This window comes from Stigmatopora argus, chromosome 2, assembly GCF_051989625.1.
Source record: "Stigmatopora argus isolate UIUO_Sarg chromosome 2, RoL_Sarg_1.0, whole genome shotgun sequence".
NCBI classification, from domain to species: Eukaryota; Metazoa; Chordata; class Actinopteri; order Syngnathiformes; family Syngnathidae; genus Stigmatopora; species Stigmatopora argus.
In genome coordinates, this window is record NC_135388.1 from 5,613,727 (window position 1) to 5,628,778 (window position 15,052).

The window sequence follows — 15,052 nt, forward strand, 5'->3', positions numbered from 1 at the left end:
TGTGCCGTGATAACTTAGCATTGTGTTCATTAAAAGGTCATTTGTAGCATCAATCCGTTCACCCCGCCTATCAGTGTTGCTTTGATTTGGCTCATTTGCTTTCAGTTCGTCTCGCTATGGCTAACCAGTGGACGATGATTAGTAAAAGGATGATGACAACTGGTACATTAATGAGAGGAAATCTGGTGTACTCGTGTTTAGCGTGCTTGCCTCACTTTAGAGTTCTATGGTTCCAATCTCTGCTCAGGTCCTCTCGTGTCTGTTAATTTGGTACACGGTCGATTGGTCGCCAGTCTTTTGGTCGGCGATCTTTTGGTCGCCGGTCTTTTGGTCGCCCGGAAGGTATAAGTGATAATTACCATTTAAATCGTTGCTCAAATTCCCTAAATACAAACTGTGAATTACTATTTAGTCATACTTAATGCCATATTAATTATTAGGCTAAAGAAAAGCTCCAAATTTCCCGGGCTTTTATTGTTTTTTGTTGGAGAACTTGTTAAGACCCTGACTGACGTAGCTTCTTAAAGGGACCACGCATGTACATACAAACTCATACACTCACACGTCGGCTCAGTGAAACTGCTCATGGCCATTGTTGGCTTTTATTGATGCGTAGACCGTGTTGTTTTACCTTGTTTTGTCGCCGGTCTTTTGGTCGTCGGTCTTTTGGTCGCCGGTCTTTTGGTCGCCCCGACCGCGACAACGGGCGACCAAAAGACCGGCGACCAATCGACCGCACACGGTTAATTTCTATTAGAATTACTGACATCGAACTAGCTACATTATTTCTGTGATTCTTTATGAGAAACTTACCCTGCTTCTACTGATGGCATAATAATCAGACATAGGCCCTGTCGTCATTATCAACAACAAAAAAAGCCTACTTGTCATCACACCCATGTCATGTTTGCAAAGATTTGTTGAGCATAATGCTTTTATACAATTCAAGAAATTGTATAGTGGTCATCCCAGGTGTGCTTGGCTAAGAAAACTGGACCAGGAGAGAAAAATGAAGTCGTCAGCGTGAGTGATTTTCACCTAATTTGCCTATCTTTATTAATAACCAGCTGAGGTCAAAATTAATACACATGAATAGAGAGATCCAGCTATTAACATGATATTCAAATGAGGTCATTCAGCTAAAGCAAAAATGGACCACGTGTGTCAAATGGCTCAATGTAATGTGATTGTATTATTTAAAAATGTTTTTATTAATACATTTATTTTAATTTTGTCGCTGTGATTTTTTTCTGTTCCATCGTGATTGTACATCATAAATATGTACTTGGTTTAGTTTGGTACAAAATAATTTGAGAGTCTGATCATAACAACAACAACTCCGGCCAAATGCAATTAAGATTCATTTCCTTAGCGTAGTACTAAATATGTGTTAAACACTAAGTAGTAGTTTGCACTTAATTTAAATTAATTCACCAGCTCATACCGACACCAAATTTTCTGTTTCCTGTCATGCCTGCCAAACATATAAAGAATACTAGACTCAACATTGTAAAAATTATACAAGGCATTTCTGCACCGAAATTTGTCAGAACAAGCCATTTAAAAAACAAACATAGAAACTAACAACTAAAATGTGATTACTTAACATATACGTGGAATTGGGAATTTTTTGTTTTGAAACAACAGTTTAAGGGAAGCACATTTTTTGTAACCTGTGTTGTGTACAAAGCTTGATTCTAGTATTCTAGACGTGGAACATGAAAGGTGGACCTAAAACCCTTTAAAAAAATCCATAAAAAAATATTTAGCATGATTGTCTTTGAAGAAAAAATGAAAACAATATAGTGTGTTCTTAAGCACATATTTCTCTGGAGTTATTGGCGGGCTGAGGGGTGGGTGGGCACAAAGGGAGAGGGTGCACATTATTTGGGCGACATGTAATCTCAGGTCAGACATGAAATCTGTGGTAAACTTCCATGTTTCTCTATAATAAGTTCCTTAGGTAGCCTCAATGCAGATAGACAAATCTCCTCAATACACGTTCATCTTGGTAAATTACATTTTTCATTGGGGAGGGGGGAGAAAAATAGCAGGGGGGCGTTGCTCTACCCTACATAATCCAAAACAGATTTGGTATAATCTGAGAATGAGGCACAAATATGCAAAACGAAAAACAAGTGAGGCTACACATGAATGCTTAAATTGGTTTGACAGAATTATTCATCTGTGTATGGGGCCAACAGACCACCACCATTATCCCACCCCTTCTGTGGTCATTGATCTTTTGGATGTCAAACGTTGCTCTTTTCCAGGGTTACAAATCGCACTTAGTTAAAACAGGATTGAATTATTGCATAATTGTTGAATTTAGGGTATATTAACACCAGTTGACACCATACTCTGATGGCTGGCCTCACCATCGTCCTGTAGACCAAATATTGCACGAGAGTGACAGTTTTGTTTTGTATTGTTTTGTTTTTTTGTAGGATATAATGATAGTTGAAGGTTTTTTAAAAAGGCCTAGGTGTGAAATTAATATTCAAAATATCCAAAGTAATGTGGGAACAAGGTAAACTATCAATGCATTTTTGTTGCTCTCGTAAGGAGGGTCATTTAGGGGCCGCAGCTGTTTCCACAATCACTGTTTTCATTGTGCTAAGTAATGATTCATGTCCAGTACGGGTTAACTTCTGACAAAGTGCTGTCAGTGGCATCCATCATGACCCATTGAAGCCTACCGCTTAATGAGCCGGTGGCTGCCGTGTAAAAAGAATCAGAATTATTGTGACACGACAGTCCTGGCCTCACGGTCGAAATAGGAATCTGAGTAACAACAACAACAACAACAACAACAACGTTGCGGACAATCATTTTGGCCCGAGGACTGACAAAAGTGCCAGAGCGGAGGTGCCATTTGATGTGTCCCACGCTGGGCATCTCAGGCACATCGTGGTTCAACGTGCACCCTTCATTACATTTATTCAATGCAATGAGGATGCCATATTGTTTGGGTTCATGTCTCCCTTCGTGGAATTTCAGATTGGCGATGTCGCTACAAGGTCCCCGCTAATGAGTTTTGTCAAAGACAATTACCAGCCCGCCGCAATGAAAAGCTGGCTTTGTGTGCTTTCTGGGGTTGAATATTCTGTAGCCCTTCTTTGACCCGATCCTCGTGTCCCAAAACATCACGGCCTCCATTCCCAAATCAGCGCTAGCCTCTGAGCTACTCCAACACCTTTGTCCAAGGACGTGACACTAATTGAGCATGGCACAAATTAATGCTGGTGTGGCACTATTTCCCAGGGACCTTGTTTCGCGTTTAGACCTCGAGCCTTGGTATTCACTGTGGGGCATTGCTCTCCTTTGGCCTGCTATCTGACCTCCAGTACCACTTCCAATCGCTGACAAACTCTGATCAAATTTATGAGTCTAAAAGTTAGAAAGTTACTCATTTTGTATTGCGTTTGCTTGTTGAGGTACTGTGGTACTCCACAAAAGTAGCTAAATCTATCTTTTTAGTCCAACTAACCTTTTCTAAAGCATTTTTTGTCCTATATTCTGCTCAGTATTGGTTCATAATAGTATAGAGAGGTTTTTGTAGGTAATTTTAGCCTGCCATAATCTCTCTGTGTTGTCAGTAGAGGCAGTGAAATTCAGCGAGAGGTCATTTACGCTGCTGGGACTGTGTAACTACTGGAAGGAGTGCAAATGGTTCTCCAGGGACGCTGCAAGTTTGGATTGCTGTGTTTTCTCTGAAAACACATACAGCAGCTCATATGCAGACACTCAGTGAGTTCAGACCTCTGCCAGAGCCAATAGAGGTAAGATCACTCCCCTATGAAAATAAAAGTTTTTCCTAGGCAGGAACCCTAGTTTAACGTTCACTTAATATATATAGATTTCTTTCTAAATAAGACATTTCATATTTTTTTGCATAACTACTGAAAAATGAAATTGAAGGATGCTTTGTGCACAGTAATAAGGCAAAATATGTTTTTCCATGACTTTGTGGTATAAAGAAAATCACCTATATGTTTTTTTTGTATGTACTTAACCTCCTTGGTGAAGGTACCAGTAAACAAACAGGTCAAGAAGACCTCTCACACAGTAAAAAGCATAAATCTCAGCACTAAAGAGGCTTTTATTTCTCTGTTTAGTAAAAAACTACTGTTATCTTGTTTGTTCTGTTATGTTTGTCCGTTCTGCTGCCGCTGACCTTACTAAGGATGGCGTCATGGGCATCAACCTAATCTTCTGTGTCATTTTAATGCCTTTTCATAATCTCTACTCCACACACACATCTCATTTTTAATCTCCATGGCTCCTTCTGTTTTTCTTCCCCTCATTGTTGGGCATCTGCTAGCCTTTTTATGGTCACCAGTGAAGCATAACAATAATTGCAATTGTCAATTAAAAATCATCATCATGGTCTTTTAAATTAAGTGTGCTTTATTTTTAAATACTGTGCTGCAGTGCAGTGGAGGAGGGAAACTGGGGATAAGAATTAGCTTTAGCTATAAACTCTAATGTACATTAATGTACATGTATGCTCACTAACTGTAATCATGTAATTGTGTCAAATGTAAATTATATATATAGGAATGACTTAACAGAATGTAAGAATAAACCTCAATCAAAACATCTCTTTTTTATTTGTTGAAATTCTAATTGAGCTTCACCTATAATGCGATTCATGTGAAATATAAAAAATAAAAACAACAAAAAAAGGCAGCGGAGCAGTCACAAATCCATATTTGCGATTTTTTTATGGGGCATATTAATTTGTATTGGAGATTTGTCTTGATAGAAAATTAACTTAATTTTTAGCTAGATGAGGGAATGAATGAAACTAGCAAGCCATATTATTCCAGAAAATAAAGCCATCTTGAATCAAACATGGGAAAAACATTGTCACAATGGTTTTATTCATTGTGATACTTCCATCCTACTGGAGAACCTGCTGATCACTCCATTTGGCTTGCAAACCTTAGCAGGGTGGCAATTGTCTTCAATATATGTCTCCAATTTCTTGAGTGTGTGGCAACACCATCGGTGCACATTTGACGGCAGCAGTGCCGTGTGCAAACAATTTTACCCCATCTGAAATGAGACAGTGGTGGCACCTGTAATGAACTATCTCGGCTACCAGGACACTCACTGCGCCCAATGTACTACATTGGCATCACTGCAAGAACGAAAAAGGTGGGTTAAAGATTTTACAGTGTTATGTCGACAGCACTTTGAGATTCCTGCTGCACCATTGTGCCAGTGCAAAAGACCCTAATGGAGTACCCACAACTGTCTGGTAGCTCTACCACGACAATGAAAAATAATTATCAACCACTCATTTATCTTCCATTCGGCTTATCCGCACCCCATGAACAGCTTGAACCCCCGCCCCTCCCTGGAATTCGAACCCAGGACCCCGGAGTAGTGAGGTCGACGCGCTACATCGTGAAAAAACAGTTTCATTATTGAAGTTTCAAAAGCATTCATGAATAGATGGCATTGGACTTTTACACTTGTGTAGTTTAAGCCATTAAAACCCATTGAGTGATGACCTCACAACAACTCAAATCACAAGCGGCCCGTGTTGAACACAAACGAACGCAATTTACGACGCGTGTCCAAGGCTCCCGGCCTGTAAATCAAATTGGCCCTTCTTTTAAATTTGATGTATCGCTGCTGCCACGTGTCTGTGGAAATGAAATGGTTTTGTTTATGGCAAACAAACAAAATGAATGGGCTGGCATAAGCACGATAGGCCACAACTGGTCGTTGAGCTAAAAGCGTTTGTTTTTGGCTCTCGCGTGCCAACAGTTGACATGATTTTGACACGGAAATGGTGGCGACGAGGCAGTCCTGACATGCTCTACATTCTGCGGGAGCAAAGGTAAACAATGAGGAACTGGAGGTGGAGGAAAACGAAGAGGGAGGTCCTTCTAAGACCACACATTTACCACGTTCGTCTTTTTATAGAGGCTCGTAAAAATCACGAGCTTCCATTATGTCTCGTACAGCCCAGAACTGTGTTAAATGGTAGCAAATCATGATTATTTTGATCGGACCATCATATTTCAGCTATGATCGATGCCTCAAAGTTTTTCCATCCACACTGATATTGCACCCCCCAGCCCGTGTCTGACCTATTCCTGGGGAATCTGGCCCCTTTATCTCGCTGATGCTTATAAATGAGCCTTCAAAAGAGCCCCACCATCCACGCATTATCTAAATATAATAAGTGACACATTGCTTTAGCAATCAATCATAATCAAGACACACAAGCAACAGAAATGACTTCCCTCTGCTGGTCTGAGCCTAAACTACATTCAAGTCCGACAGTGGTTGTTTGAAATAAATTGCTTATAAATATAGTATGTTTTCTTGGAATTATGGTTAAAAGAAGAGGCCAGATAAAGCTCGCTTTTCATAGAAAGAACAGCATTCACGGACTCAATCAAAGCTTTATTTCTCTTTCTTTTTAACGGTTAACGGTAAGCAGCCTTGGCTATCTGCTGTTCTCCCATTATCTACTTTCTCACAGTTTCTGATATAATTGTTGGATGAATTCAGTTTGTCTGGAGGAATTGGTAGATTTCAGACTGCAAACACATTCTGAAAAATGTTGTCCAGATTGGAAATAAAAACAAAGGTGTCCTTTATCGAAACTGAACATTTTCATTGTCATATTTCAGGTCACTGGTCCCATTCAGACTATCAAGAACGTGTCTCCATCTAAGGCGAAAAAATGGGTATTGAGTCACTTCAGCCTCTGGTTTGAACATAGTACAACAACAACCACATCAACAAAGTACTATCTGAAGATTTGGGACCTCCCTCCAGGTGCTCTGGTAAGTAGAACAAATGGGAGGGATCTTCCATTAATGCTCTGTAAAAGACCCGCCACCATAGGTTGCTCAACCCTACTTTGGGTCATGCTAATAATATGTAGCTTGGTGTTAGACCCTTGCAACAATACAAGAACATTGCCAGGGTCATTATAAGAGTTAATGTCAGCATTTCAGAGGGTGAGCCTCGTCACATTCGTCATTTTCCGCATCTGTTCCAGATTTTCAATTGGAGTTTCTTCAAAAAATAGGCTCTTTGCACTGGATGCCAGTGGAGAGCATATTAAATTTGTTACTAATTTTGAACTTGGCATGGCTGCCATTGGAGCCGGCGCTGCTGCCGGCACAACCACTACACAAACAAAGCATGTGGATGAGTGGCTTTCAGTGTGCAATACACTGTAAATGTTTGGACGTTTTCAAAATAACTCTATGTAATAGAATTAGTGGCTGAGAGGTGCCCTGCGAAACATATAAACCACAGTTATATACAACAATTTCTAAAAGAAAATCACATCAGTAAAAGGTTTAAATACTCCATACCAACATTTACAGTGGAGGGAAATATGGGGAATAATCTCAAAATTGCTGTAACATGAAAATAAAATAACGACTCATGAACTTTGTGAACAAATACGCCAAATTTAATGGGCGATATCACACGCAAATCCAATGTTAGCGGTCACAATAAAATATTGCCCCTTCAACAATGTACATGTTTTTGTTTGTCTGTTTTGTCTTTTTTGTTGTAACCATTTCAATGTTTTCAAACGGCATCTTTTAGGTTTTTGACAGTTAATTGTTTTGTCTACTGTTCTGAAATGCAATACATAATCAAATATAAAACAAAGCTTTTAGGGAAAAATATTGCTCTATATCTCTCTCTCTCTCTCTGTCTCTCTCTCTCTCTCTCTCTCTATATATATATATATATATACATATATATATATATATATATATATATATATATATATATATACATATATATATATATATATATATATATATACATATATATATATATATATATATATATATATATATATATATATATATATATATATATATATATATATAAAAGAATTAAAGCATTCAAGGACACAAGAAATACACAAACGACACATCCAATGAGATTGAATAACAATTCACAGTATGTTAACTTTTATCAGCAAGTTTATGAATGTGACTTTCAATTATTATTTTTTTCTGCATTTTTTTTCTCCAATGCACTTAACACCTAGTCTGGCCAGGTCTTTTATTTTTAGGTGTAATCATAAAACACTATCCTCTTGTCATTGAAACCTTTCATTTCCCACCTTGAGATTCTGTGGTGTTTGAGACCCATGTGAAATCATGGCTATCAACTTCCAACACGAATGCCAGTGGGTTTTATTCTGTAATGCTGAGCCCTGCACACGTGCACGCTAAACAACGTCCACTTCATTAGGTAGATAGTAGGTCTGTTTTGAAATGTCACCCATGGAACTGCAGTGACCTCTAGAGACAGCTCTCTCCACATACAGTAAGGCCTATTGAGGTGATCTAGCACCCAGAAAGGGAGAGAGACTGCGTTTGAGAGGTGTGTGATCAAGAGAAAATTGTTTGAATGAAGTATTTTATTAAACTAACTTGTATGCTGTCTACATAAAATTTGGGGGCACTTTTTTTTTAACATTTGGCAGCAACAAAATATTATTTTACCATGAAATCTGATGACATGACCCAAAATATACATGTATGTATCCCTAAATAGTTTTGAAGAGATTCTACAAACCTGTGTAGAGTGATGTTGTCCAGTTTAGTTATGACACATTCCACTAAAATAGAATTTATTTCGGGGAATGCCAAATGAAAATAAAATGACTGCTACGGTGGGAATTATTATAACCATGAGACAGTAGCTGTCATGAATCAAAATTTTTATGAGACACTGGTAACAGCGATCACGAGGAAATGTGATACATTCCCGAGAACCGTCGATAATTCTGCCGTAATTTGGACAAGTTCCCACAGAAACGTCCACCTGTTGAACTTTGTGGCTTCATGTTGTAATCTCAAAACCGTAAAAGAGTCCAAATTATGTAATATATGTGACATGAGGGATTGTTTTTATGAGGGAATTTGCAGTAATCACGTCACTTTTCTGTCACTATACCTTTTGTACATGTATCGACAGAAACAAGCAGTATGTGTGTTTTCCCCTTTTGGAAAGAATGTGATGGAATACAAAAACAAGATCTGCTCTAGCCAAAAAAAATGCAAATATGTAATTCCCAGTTATCGAATCCTGCTAAAAGTTTGGCATATTCATCATAAAGTGTCATAAATTGCCATGTATGTGTATTTGGCTTGCGAGCAAACAAAGTCATGAAAGGTCTGTATGACCTCAAAAATGATTCTTCTGAGTTACAAGCAACAATTTAGAGAATTAGAGTTCATCATGCATGAGCTCACAAGGACAGTGACGTGGGAAAGAAAAAGCAAGTGAAAAACAAAGCAATAAAGATGACTTTTTAACAATACAGTGATATACTATACAGCATCTTATGTGCATTGAATAGAAATAGAAATAGATTTCCATAACATTGCAAATTGAATATTACACCGACTCCTTCCTAGCTGCCATTACATTACCTCCAGTTGCACTATAAAAGCAAGTCGAAATCATCAAAAAATGATTATACGGCATATTCAAATGCACTGAATGATTTGCGATGGAGCATCTTTACAACTCAAACTCCCACCTCAGACAAAATCCCAAGATAGAAAATTATGCTGAGGAAAATGTTTAAAACATAGACATGAATCAATACTGCATGCAGATGACATTTCAATGGCTCACAATAAAATGTAAAGTAAAATGAAGTTCACTAATCCAATGAAGTTCATCTGATCTCATTTTTGAGACGCTTTATCATCACCAGGGTCGCGGGCCAATGAAGTTAAATCGGCATTAAAATTGTGATTCTTAAAACGTGATACAAACTACCGAATTGAATGTTTGAACAGTACAATGCAATATATACAATATATACTATATATTATATATATAATATATGCAATATACAATATATCCAATATATACTATATATTATATATATAATATATACAATATATCCAAGATATACTATATATTATATATATAATATATACAATACATCCAATATATACTATATATATTATATATACAATATATACAGTATATCCAATATACTATATATATTATATATATAATATATATAATATATACAATATATACTATATATATTATATATACAATATATACTATATATAATGTATCCAATATATACTGTATATATAATATATCCAATATATATTATATATAATATATACAATATATACTATATATATTATGTATATAATATATACAATATATACTATATATGTTATATATATAATATATCCAATATATACTATATATATTATATATATAATATATACAATATACACAATACAACTTATTTTTACTACCGTACTTTCTTTCTCCACAATTCATTTGTATTTAACTTTATGGCAATTGCAGAATTTTTCTTCAAGCATTTATTGTTTGTCACTTCTCAAAATTAAAAGCCAAAACTTATTCAAACATAAAAATATACCATTGCACATATTCAAAATGTGAAATTGTATGTCGTCTTCATCATTTATTAAAAAAATCATACGTTTTGCTATCACAATGATGAACTTAATTTGGATTGCACCATAGAACACTAAATGTAACTTAAGCCTTGCAGAAAATCCTTTGTTGCAAGGAGACAATGCAGGTGCTGCTGCCAAAACCGTCGGATGTCTTGCTGTGTATTTACAGTATCCCCCTCCATTTGCCTATAGCGTACAGTAGCAGGGTCGATGCACAGATGCCCTGAGTACTACCATACGGCCGATGGTTCATTAGAGCTGCGAAGGAGGACATGAATCAAAGGGGGAGAGGAAAGGAAACAATCAATCTGCCTAATGGGAATTCCCTGTGAGGAGCGCGGGCCGGCCGTCCCCCCAAATCGTACAGCTGCAGACACTTTTTATATGTGACCCCCGCAGCTTGCCGTCCCCAAAAAGACACCAAAGAAACCCCCGTAAGATGCTATCAGCACAGTGGGTGGGTTGCTCCCATCAGGTGATGTGGTTTCCCAATGCGACCCCCCCTCAAACATGTGTCCTCATCCTTCACAATGTGAAGGAAGTGATGGGATTTACTCGGTGGATAGCGAGCATGTGTTTACAGTGTGCAGGGTCAAGGGCAGGACGTACACGTACAGTAATTGTAATGGTTTCGGGAAAACTCCGTTCAGGAAGTTTATTGAGGAATACTCATTTCTCCATTGCCCTTAAAATTGAATGTATGTAAAACAGCCGGATCTTTGACCCTTGCTTGGAGGATAATGTCCCAGGCAAAGGAGAGTAAAGTCTTGTTAGCGGCAATGAATCAGGCCACCCGCTGACGTTATTTGAAAATTGCTTAGTTGCATAGAAGTCCCTTTAGTGCTGAACGGACTTTCATAAAATTGATTTTCTGAGTACAGCCTTTTAGCAGCTATAAGCTTGAAATATGAACCCTTCATAGTTGAGAGCATTTCATTTTTTTTGTTTTTTTTTGTGGGCCCCCGTGACTAATGATCCAGAGGAAAGGGGGAGTGCGTTTGAAATTCTCCTCGGCGAGCCATTTCCATAATTAAACACTGCTAATTATAGAGCTTTGGATGACTTTAAACAAACACTCGCCACTTTTCACGCCTTCAATTTGGAGATTTATGCAAATGAGGCGACGTTGGCCCAGATGTCAAATGACACTATTTTTTCCGCGAGGCAGAATACGATACGATTCCTGCAGCTGCAGAAGTCAGATTCCCCAATAAAACGTGTTTCAACTATGTTCTCTCACTCATACCAATAGTCACTTGTACTGTACTATATTTTCTTTGCACCTGCTTGGATTTATTGTTACACACTGCACAGTATTGAGCTCATGAATAGCTACTGCTACCTAGCTTTCATTGATGCCTGGTGTCTATGTAGAAATTTATCTCTGAATATGCATTTATTCATCAACACGACATCCTAGCTGACCAGGATGATGTCCATCATGGACAGAACCTTCCACCCCCTGCATGAGTCTGTGGAGTCCCTCCAAAGCTCTTTTAGCAATAGACTGCGGCACCCTCAATGCAGGAAGGAGCGCTTCCGCAGATATATATATATATATATATATATATATATATATATATATATATATATATATATATATATATATATATATATCTCACGCTTATTTATTTATATATTTATTCATGTATTTATTTATTAACTTACGTATTACTTATCTATTTATGTCTAAAATGCCTTTCCTATTTCTGCATCCTCACCCTCTTGCTACTGTGACAATGAAATTTCCCGAATACGGGATGAATAAAGTTATCCAACCTAATCCAATCTAATATCAGATGAATGAATATGTATTTATTTCTAAAACATAAAATGAATGAATTTGTCAGCGGAAGTTCTGTACTTTGTATTAAAAAAAAAAAATGCTAACGTACTTGCGCTGTTGTATTATTGTTTGGGATGGAGGGAATACCCAGATTAAAAAAAATGGCGAGTTTCACAAATATCAGATGATTAGATGTGCATTAATTTATGAATATGTATCCATTCTTCACAACGACCATTGAAAAATAATGCAAACCAACATCGATACATTGTGACTAAAAGTGCCTGTCAATTTATCAGCCTTTAAAGGCAAGCCACCAAAAGCCATTATATCAGACAAATGATATAAGAAGATTAACATCAAGTCATTTGTTAGAATGGGAGCACGAGCAGTAATTCACACATCAACAGCGTTTAAATTATTAAGAAGATGGAAAATCATAATTGGCGAATATTTTTACTCCATTCTTCTCTACCAAAGCTACTTGACATTCACCAGCGGTTTGTAATGTAAATGACATGGGAGAGGGGAATAAGGTGCTATCTTAACACTGAAGAGTGATTGACTTGTGAATGGATGCGAGGCAGCTACAGGTGGCGGTCAATTATCATTTGAATAATCGAGTATCGGCGCGCTCCACTGCTGAGTGTGACACATTTTTATCTCCATGCATTTCAATGAAGTCTCAAGACCGGTACATAAAAGGTTATCACCTAGGAAACATATTTGCCCAGGCGCAAGTTAAACAGGCAGCTAAGATCGGCATAGATATTCAATTTAACCAGTCGACCCTGACCTATAAATATTTCAACAAATCCCCAGTGAGGATCCGCCTCCACCCGCCTTTTTCACACAATTCTATTTCGGCGGCAGGAGATGCAAGAAAGGATGTGCGGCTAGAAAGTCAAATACATCCTCGTTTATCTATTAGTAGAATTGTTTAATGCATCAGCCTCTTGCCCGAGGGATGCGCCTTGGCTTAAAAAGGGACAGATTTACACTAAGGAGGATCCGAAGTTGAGAAGAACTAATCTTTAAGTTGTGAGCTGACAAATCTGGCCTGACACGATGTCTCGTTCGTGGGCAAAACTCACGGGATGGGAATTAATCACAGCAAGAGCTAGAGCACACTTGGGGATGCCTCAAAGTGAGCTGAATGTTGGGCATAATCAATACAGGCCCATCACCGTGGCATACCGGTAGCACTTAAAACCCCCCATGGTACTTGCGTGCATTCAAGCAGGACCTACTGTACACACCAGCGAACCAGTTCAGAAACAGTTCAAGATGTTGTTTACCAGTGGCGGGCCGTCAAGGCCTTCAAGGCCTTCTCTGCTGGCCTAAGAAATATCTGAATCATGTATTATATTTTGTCCATCAATACTTATTAAATAATTCCAAATTGTCTGCTTCCTTTCATTGCTTTTCCCCCTGGTTGCACTGCTTCCAGATGTGTGTTTTCATATTGAAGCATTTAACCAATCACATTTCAGCCATTATTTGTTGCCAGGGTCTGAAATCTGCCTCAAAGCCTTCACAAACAGTTCTGCGGGCTCTGCTGCATTAAACAAGCGTCGATAAGACTGTTGCTTTAACCAATCAGATTTCGAGTTGGCAACACCACAATGTATTGTCTTAGGCATAGGGATACGTCATTGCCTTCTCGGAGGCGTAGGGATACGTCATCGCTTTCACCAACTATGATTGGCTAGTGATAGAGTGGACTAGCCAGAGCTACCAAACTGTATCTGGTGCGAGCTGCACAATATACAATATATCCAATATATACTATATATATAATATATACTTTATATATTATATATAATATATACAATATATACTATATATTATATATAATATATATAATATATACAATATATACAATATATACAATACAACTTATTTTTACTACTGTACTTTCTTTCTCCACAATTCAATTCGGTTGTGTATTTAACTTTATGGCAAATGCAGAATTTTTCTTCAAGCACTTATTGTTTGTCGTTTTTCAAAATTCAACGCCGACATAGAAATAGAAACCTGCTCCAATGGATTAGCTTCAAATTTAAAAATCTCAATTTAACACAGTGTTGCAATGCCACTGTCGTGTAGCGACAAAGACCGGTGCCAAGGGGGTTGAGTCTCCCACCCACCCTCAATTCCCGACAGAAGATCTGTCAACCCCCACGTCCACCCTCAAACCCCCCTCATTTCATCCAGTAGTAGACGGCCGCTGTAGCAGAAAGCAGACTGTGTGGCAGGAGGTGAAAACTCCAGCTATTTGTCAACGTGGCGCCTGTGTCAAGATGTCATGCCCAGGGACATCGCTCCCTTGAAATCCCTCCCACTCATGCATGTGCAGCTGGCCCGTTAGCGGAGGAGACAGGTCTTTTGGTCGCATCACCAGCACGCTGTCAAAAGCGCTCGGGTCTGGCAATCATTGACTGCTTCCTCTGCCTTGCACTTTATCATTGCTTCTGATCCACTGCGCCCATCCGTCATGGCCAATTTTTCTCCCCCAGAATACCTCAGGGCTGCTTGTTTCTATGATTTGTCCACTAAATAAATCTTTCTTCTTTATCATTTTTTCCCTCTGTAAGAATGGAAATGGGATTGTTTTTCTATTTTATCACTTTTTCTTGAGTGGCCCTCATTTATTGCTTCCTTGCTCTTATCATGGTGATATCGCTCGCTCTGTTTTGTCCTTTCGGAAAAATCAAATTCAAAATAGAGAGAGTGGCTTGAGCAACTTGAATGGCTTGAGGAAGCCATATTCCTTCGTTAAGGTCCTCTCTAAATA